Below are 9,036 nucleotides of genomic sequence, written 5' to 3' on the forward strand. Positions count from 1 at the left end.
GCAAATGTGGTTGCACTGGGAAAAACTTGGTTCAGTGGCACCATGACCCGATCAACGATATGTTCACGTTGAGTTTTTAAAAGATTCAACTTAAAGTGAAAATAACCAGTGTCATGATATGCCATGAAAATGCAACACTAACATATGCATCATATATCAACGGAAATAACTGGGTCAACTATATCAAACACTAAGCATAGATATCAATAACTCATAACACCTCTATGGTTATGATTAATCATCAAATTTAAACAGAATCTTTACTTAGCATATTTCATTTTTCTCATTCAAGAAAAAAACTCAAAATAATTCTTTTTAGTGACTTAGCCAAACTTAGTCATAAACAAATATTACTCAAAATAATTCACCATATTACTTCTTCATAAACAAATATTACTTCTAATGACTTAGCCAAACTTAGTTAGCTTCAAACTTCTGTAAACTAAGCATATCAACTCAAACAAGCATCCAACAGAATATAAGTATTTATTTTAGCGATTTAAATGCATGGATTAAACCATTTGTTCAAGTTGAAAAATCACAAATATTGTAATGGCACCATGAAAATGTTGTTGTGGCTTGCCTTAGTGCAGATGAGGCTCACACTCCTCCTGGTGATCCTCAAGACAAGCTTCACTTTCTGAAAACAATTATAAACACAAAAAGAAATCATCAAGAAACATTCTGAAATTCACCAGAAAATCTAGACAGCAGAGAAAAATCTCATTTTTGGTGAGCTGCTAGATCTTTTCATAAAGCACACAATGCAAAAAGAATCAATTCATTTGGACTTATGGTTAAAAAGTTTTGGCCATTTGAAGCTCTCTGGAATATTTTGAATTTGATTTAAACAAAACAGAACTGGGGGGGGGGGGGTGTGATGTCGAAAGCGTAAACCCCGCGGGGCGCCACCACTCGTACCGCTTCGGGCGCGGCTAGAGTGGCTGACTAGCGGGCCCTGCTAGCCAGGTGAGAGGGAGGGGGAGAGGGAAACAGAGTGTGGCGGGGCTCCGCCGGAGCACACGCCGGCGAGGAGGGCATCTTGGCCCGAGCTAGAGGGATGGATCGAAGGAGAAGGCGAAGGCGCACTTGCCCGTACCCATAGGTTAGATATGGGTGGTCGGACAGCATCGGAAACGACCTCTCCAGCGGCGACAGAGAGCAGAGGTCGCCGAAGTTGGGGATGACGACGACCAGAGGCGGCACCAGAGGCTCCAATCAGGCAGGACGACACCACCGAAGCACGGCGGAGGCCCTGGAAAGGTGGCCCGAGCTTGGGAGGGACTGGAGCTGCGGAGACGACCTGAGGGGATCGCCGGCGAGCTCGAGCTCGGGGACGGCGGCCCGCAGCCTGCCCGGCCGGGCTACGGCTTCCTACTGGCTTGTGGAGTGTGTGAGAGGAGTGGATGATGCTCGAGAAGGCTGGGGAGGGCTGTATTTATAGCCGAGCGAGGTGAGAGGTTCGGGCTCCGCCGGAGGACACCTGGACACGGCGCCCAGCGACGAACGACGTCAGTGAGCGAGGGGGCAGGCGACGCAGCTCACGCGGGCACTGTGGGCGAGCGGAGACGAGCACAGGAGCGAGGGGGTGGTGACGAACACAGTGCGCAACGCACTGTTGGGTTGGCCGGACCGCGCCCGTGCTCGCTGCGGCGAGCTCCGGCGTCGGCGAGCGCCAGGAGGGAGTTAAGGGGGTCGGGACGATAATCGTGGCGAAGATTGGCAAGGCGCGGTAGGAGGGGAAGCGAACGCGCTCAGCAGCGGCTCGGGCCCGTCGCAGAGCGCGTCGGCTGTATGCCAGCACGCCTAGACGAACGCGGTCACTGCGTGAACTATGACATCAGGCCGCGCAAAGCTTAAACTTCATGTATGGCGTGTAGTCCTTGGTGGTTTGAGTGGTTACAACACTTTGAGTTGAGCTCAAGCGCAGTAAGTTGGAGTTTCACTTCCTAGTAAGTTTCTGGATAGTAACTTTGAGAGCTTACTGTGGTCAAAATACAAAGATTTGGGAGCTGAGCTTTGGAGGTTAGCAATCATCTAGGAGGGTAGTGATGCACAAGAAAATTCAGCAACATTTGAGCAAGTAAAATGGTAGTTGCTGTAGAAACTACCATTTCTGTCCAGAACAGAAAATATTTTCTGTAGCAAAAATATTCCAAAAAGTGATGCAATATTTTTGCTCAGGAAGGTGCCTTAGGGTTCAAAGAATATTTGTGAATTTTCTCAGATTTTTGTGGGCAAGAAAAATTGGGGTTGCTTTGGAACACAATGGGCTAGTAGGGTTTTTGAGGGAAATGAATATTTTTTATTTAAGAAAAATATTCATAATATTATTTTGAGGTGGATCAGAGAAGAAATGATGGCTAGGGAGAGAAATGAGTCACTTGGGTGAAAGTCAAGGTGGTACCCAAGTGTTTAAGTCCATCTGAAGTGATTCAAAATTCCAAATTCAAATCTAAACCAAATGAAAATCAGATAAGGAAGAGAGGGCAAAAACTAGGCTGTCACACATAAAGATATGCAAGATACATACGGATCTGAATATTACAGACCCATTGACTAAGCCTCTCTCACGAGCAAAACATGATTAGCACCAAGACTCCATGGGTGTTAGAATCATTACTGTGTAATCTAGATTATTGACTCTAGTGCAAGTGGGAGACTGAAGGAAATATGCCCTAGAGGCAATAATAAAGTTGTTATTTATATTTCCTTATATCATGATAAATGTTTATTATTCATGCTAGAATTGTATTAACCGGAAACTTAGTACATGTGTGAATACATAGACAAACAGAGTGTCACTAGTATGCCTCTACTTGACTAGCTCGTTGGATCAAAGATGGTTAAGTTTCCTAGCCATAGACATGAGTTGTCATTTGATCAACAAGATCACATCATTAGAGAATGATGTGATTGACTTGACCCATTCCGTTAGCTTAGCACTTGATCGTTTAGTATATTGCTATTGCTTTCTTCATGACTTATACATGTTCCTATGACTATGAGATTATGCAACTCCCGAATACCGGAGGAACACTTTGTGTGCTACCAAATGTCACAACGTAACTGGGTGATTATAAAGGTGCTCTACAGGTGTCTCCGATGGTACTTGTTGAGTTGGCATAGATCGAGATTAGGATTTGTCACTCGATTGTCGGAGAGGTATCTCTGGGCCCTCTCAGTAATGCACATCACTATAAGCCTTGCAAGAAATGTAATTAATGAGTTAGTTGTGGGATGATGCATTACAGAACGAGTAAAGAGACCTTCCGGTAACGAGATTGAACTAGTTATTGAGATACCGACGATCGAATCTCGGGCAATTAACATACCGATGACACAGGGAACAACGTATGTTGTTATGCGGTTTGACCGATAAAGTTCTTCGAAGAATATGTGGGAACCAATGAGTCTCGGTCATGTGTACATAGTTCTCGAACCCGTATGGTCCGCACGCTTAAAGTTTGGTGATGATCGGTATTATGAGTTTATGTGTTTTGATGTACCGAAGGTAGTTCGAGTCCCGGATATGATCACGAACATGACGAGGAGTCTCGAAATGGTCGAGACATAAAGATCGATATATTGGAAGCCTATATTTGGACATCGGAAAGGTTTCAAATGAGTTCGGGCATTTGTCGGAGTACCGGGAGGTTACCGGAACCCCTCGGGGAGTACATGGGCCTTATCGAGCCTTAGTGGAATAGAGGAGAGGAAGGGAAAAGGTGGAGGGCGCGCCCCCTAGCCCAATCCAAATTGGGGAGGGGGCCGCCCCCCCTCTTTCCTTCCCCCTCTCTTCGCCTTCCTTCTCTCCTACTCCTACTACTTGGAAGGGGGGAATCCTACTCCCGGTGGGACTAGGACTCCCCATGGTGCGCCATAGTAGAGGGCCGGCCCTCCCCTCCTCCACTCCTTTATATACAGGGGAGGGGGGCACCCCATAGACACAAGTTGATCATTGATCTCTTAGCCGTGTGCGGTGCCCCCTCCACCATAATCCACCTCGGTCATATCGTCGTAGTGCTTAGGCGAAGCCCTGAGCCGGTAGCTTCATCATTACCGTCATCACGCTGTCGTGCTGACGAAGTTCTTCCCCGACACTCTGCTGGATCGTGAGTTCGTGGGACGTCACCGAGCCGAACGTGTCCAGATCGCGGAGGTGTCGTACCTTCGGTGCTAGGATTGGTCGATCGTGAAGACGTACGACTACCTCAACCGCGTTGTCATAACGGTTCCGCTTACGGTCTACGAGGGTACGTAGACAACAGTCACCCCTCTCGTTGCTATGCATCACCATGATCTTGCATGTGCGTAGGAATTTTTTTGAAATTACTACGTTCCCCAACAATACCACCGAGCCTCCACCTTCACCAAAAAGGTACAATTTTCCACCTGTGCTAGGCGGATCGGCTGGATTATGACATTCTCTGCTGTGCCGTATTTCTGGAAGAGCGTGCGCCGGACTGCATCCGGGGATCCCGCCGGCCATGCATCGGCCAATCCGGCCCCGGACCTTGCCGTAAGGACTAGGGTCGGCACGGGTGCCAAGCCGGATTGTCATCTCTCGGAGGATTCGGATAATGTATCCGTCACTAATTCCAAAGCTCCGGAAAGAAGCCATGCGCGACCCAAGTTTCACCGAAGAGGCGTTCCATGCCCTCAGCTCTGCGGACGCATATATCCAAGCTGCCTGGGATAGACTTGCCGGAGCCACACACCAGCTTTCAAAGGATATGCAGGTAAAAACTTAGCGTAGATTCAATAATCATGCGCCAGTAGCCCCCGAGACTTGAAGCAGCTGGCCCAGCTGATTTAAGGATCGTTATATCATTAGGTACTCACAGAGAAGAACAAGACGCTGAGCAAGGAGCTTGAGGAATATCAGACCAAGCTATCCGATGTCACCGCCGAACTAGAAGATTTGAAGAAATCCAGGAAGGCATCTGAAGGTAAGCCCAATAGTGTCCGGAAAGTATAATTATGTGGCAACAATGATTTTTGAAACATGCATTGTTTGATTTACAGCGGCAGGATCGGTAGATCAGTTGGAGGATAAGCTAAAGGCTGCTGAAGCGGACAAACGCCACCCCGAAGGGCAAGAAGCCACTGGTCAACGTGTATTAACACGGACCATTGATGAGAAAAACAAACTACATGATGTAAATATCAGGCAGGCCAAAGAACTGAAGGACGTAAGAGCCCAACTATTGGATGCCGTGAAGGAGAACAAAAAGCTGAAAGGCGGCATATTCAGTATGTCTCTTTAGCCTATCCTTCATATTCTCCCCTGATGGAATTTTTTTTATGAGATTGTGCCTGTAGGTTTGTTGACTGGGCAACCTGAAGAAGAAGTGTCCGAATTTCAAGGCGAGTTGCTACAAGAGCTGACTAGAGTGCACGATTGGGCTCGACAAGCGATGAGGAGCATGGCGAAGGCTTTATGGCCAGCCGATTCTCCTCCAGGAAGTATGGAGGGGCTCTTGAATTTGTTTAAGGGGGCTCGTCACCGTTTTGGACTATGGAAAGTATCCGCATGCCGAGAAAGGTCCGCGGGAAGCCTGGGCCATGGTGAAAACCCGATACACCAGACTTGATCCGAATCATATGGCCCGGGTCAGACCTCGGGGGCCCGACGGACAAGACATTCCGGTTAGCTTGGTGTACGACCAAGTAAAGATAGCCGCAATTTTTTTTCAAGAGGACTGTAAACTAGACATTCTTTTAGCTGACATAGAGGAAGAGTAAACGTTGGCTCCATGTAATAATGTACTTTTTGTCACCAAACTTTATCTCCTGCCGAATTGTAAAACGATTGTCATGGCAGACCTTTCCGCTTTAACCGCCGAAACCCAATGGCTGGGGCATTTCCGAATACTATACTGATGAAAAACACCGAAGTATGTTCGGAAACCAGGCAGTCCGGTCATAGTTTGCTTGAACAGACAAGTTGTATTCGGGGAGTTATGTTATATTACTTTGTATCGTAAGAAACATCTTCCAGGGTGAATAGTTCCGTTAAGGGTTCCTCTCACTGGGTTAGCAGGCACATTTGTGTATGCCTAAGGTGTGATGCTAAAAGATCACACTAAACTATATATGCCGGGGGCTTATATGGCAGCAAGTGTGGTTCGTCATTTGTCCGCCGACCACTTATTCTCTTAAGAACGCTAGCTTTCGGCTTCACCCGTCTGAGGTACATGTCCAGATGACCCGGTTGTAACAATCGCAGAGGTGCTCCCTTTATGCCCTAGTCGAACAAGCGGGAACGTAGGGCATAAACACAGGAGCCAGGCAACCGAGCTTGGCAAAAACTTAAGTCATAGAGGTGCATATAATAGCGGAGAAAGGACATATATGAGTAGACAACACATATATATATATATAATGTGCTTGAAAAATAATAAGCTTCTTATTGAAAGAAGCCCCCAGGTATGGTGGGGTGTGTACATTTAAAGATGTATACCCCGTAAGTGTGCGGTTTACCCGAACATAAGCTACAAATCGTATAGAGAGCAAGAAAAAGAAAAAAATAATTAAGAAAGAGAGAAAAAGGAACGAAAAAGGATAAATGTCCGGACTTAGGCGTATAATCTTCGGAGCTGAGCGGCGTTCCATGGGTGCGGCTCCAAGCGATTGTCCGATGCGTTGCGAAGGTGATAGGCTCCTCCAGTGAGAACTTCATCTATAATGAAGGGACCGTCCCATTTGGGCTTGAGCTTGTCCTTTTTCTTCTCTGGTAGGCGCAGAACAAGCTCTCCGACATTATAAGTCTTTGCTCGTACGTCTCTGCTTTGATATCTTCGAGCCTGTTGTTGATAGAATGCAGAACGGGCCTTCGCAACATTGTGCTCCTCCTCCAGGCCGTCTAAATCGTCCTACCGATCGAGCTCGGCTTCTCTCTCGTCATACATGCGCACTCGAGGTGAGTCATGAATGATGTCGCAGGGCAAGACTGTCTCTACGCCATATACCATAAAAGGGTGTGTATCCGGTCGTGCGATTGGGCGTGGTCTGTGATGCGACCATTTTGCATCATGCTTTTATATCGATATTTATTGCATCATGGGCTGTTATTACACATTATGTTACAATACTTATGCCTATTCTCTCTTATTTTACAAGGTTTATATGAAGAGGGAGAATGCCGGCAGCTGGAATTCTGGGCTGGAAAAGGAGCAAATATTAGAGACCTATTCTGCATAACTCCAAAAGTCCTGAAACTCCACGGAAGTCATTTTTGGAATTAATAAAAAATACTGAGCGAAGAAAGTACCAGAGGGCGGCCACCCACCATCCACGAGGGTGGGGGGCGCGCCCCCTGCCTCGTGGGTCCCCTGGCAGTCCTCCGATGGCCATCTGCTGCTATATGAAGTCTTTTACCCTGGAAAAAAATCATAAGCAAGCTTTCGGGATGAAACACCGCCGCCACGAGGCGGAACCTTGGCGGAACCAATCTGGGGCTCCGGCGGAGCTGTTCTGCCGGGGAAACATCCCTCCGGGAGGGGAAAATCATCATTATTGTCATCACCAATGATCCTCTCATCGGGAGGGGGTCAATCTTCATCAACATCTTCACCAGCGCCATCTCCTCTCAAACCCTAGTTCATCTCTTGTATCCATCTTTGCCTCAAAACCTCAGATTCGTACCTGTAGGTTGCTAGTAGTGTTGATTACTCCTTGCAGTTGAGGCTAGTTGGTTTATTTGGTGGAAGATCATACGTTCAGATCCTTATGCATATTAATACCCCTCTGATTATGAACATGAATATGATTTGTGAGTAGTTACGTTTGTTCCTGAGGACATGGGAGAAGTCTTGCTATAAGTAGTCATGTGAATTTGGTATTCGTTCGATATTTTGATGAGATGTATGTTGTCTTTCCTCTAGTGGTGTTATGTGAACGTCGACTACATGAGACTTCACCATTATTTGGGCTTAGAGGAAGGCATTGGGAAGAAATAAGTAGATGATGGGTTGCTAGAGTGACAGAAGCTTAAACCCTAGTTTATGCGTTGCTTCGTAAGGGGCTGATTTGGATCCATATGTTTCATGCTATGGTTAGGTTTACCTTAATACTTCTTTTGTATTTGCAGATGCTTGCAATAGGGTTTAATCATAAGTGGGATGCTTGTCCAAGGAAGGACAACACCCAAGCACCGGTCTACCCACATATCAAATTATCAAAGTACGGAACGCGAATCATATGAGCGTGATGAAAACTAGCTTGACGATAATTCCCATGTGTCCTCGGGAGCGTTTTCCTTCATATAAGAGTTTGTCCAGCCTTGTCCTTTGCTACGAAAAGGATTGGGCCACCTTGCTGCACTTTATTTACACTTGTTACTTGTTACCCGTTACAAATTACCTTATCACAAAACTATCTGTTACCGATAATTTCAGTGCTTGCAGAGAATACCTTACTGAAAACCGCTTGTCATTTCCTTCTGCTCCTCGTTGGGTTCGACACTCTTACTTATCGAAAGGACTACGATAGATCCCCCATACTTGTGGGTCATCAGTCCGCATCCCCCAGAGTACGGAATTGAGTTCCTCAACCCAGTGCTTGTCTGATTCCCGTAGGGATCGCACAAGTCTGGGTTTGATGCCGCTCATTATCACGCCGTTAGCCCGTTCGACCTGACCGTTTGTTTGAGGGTGATATACGGAGGCGTAATCGAGCTTAATGCCCAGGTTAGTACACCAAGTTTTCACCTCATCGGCCGTAAAGTTAGAGCCATTGCCAGTAATAATGCTGTGCGGGACACCATAGCGGTGTACGACACCGGATATGAAGTCTATCACCGGTCCAGCTTCAGCTGTTTTTACTGGTTTGGCTTCTATCCACTTAGTGAACTTGTCGACCATAACCAGCAAGTATTTATTTTTATGGCTTCCCCCTTTAAAGGGTCCGACCATATCCAGCCCCCAGACCGCGAAAGGCCAGGTGATGGGGATTGTACATAGGGCGGTGGGTGCCATATGGATTTGATTGGCGAAGAGTTGGCATCCAACGCAGCGCTGTACGAGGTCCTGT

This window comes from Aegilops tauschii, chromosome 6 (assembly GCF_002575655.3).
Source record: "Aegilops tauschii subsp. strangulata cultivar AL8/78 chromosome 6, Aet v6.0, whole genome shotgun sequence".
Taxonomy (NCBI): Eukaryota; Viridiplantae; Streptophyta; class Magnoliopsida; order Poales; family Poaceae; genus Aegilops; species Aegilops tauschii.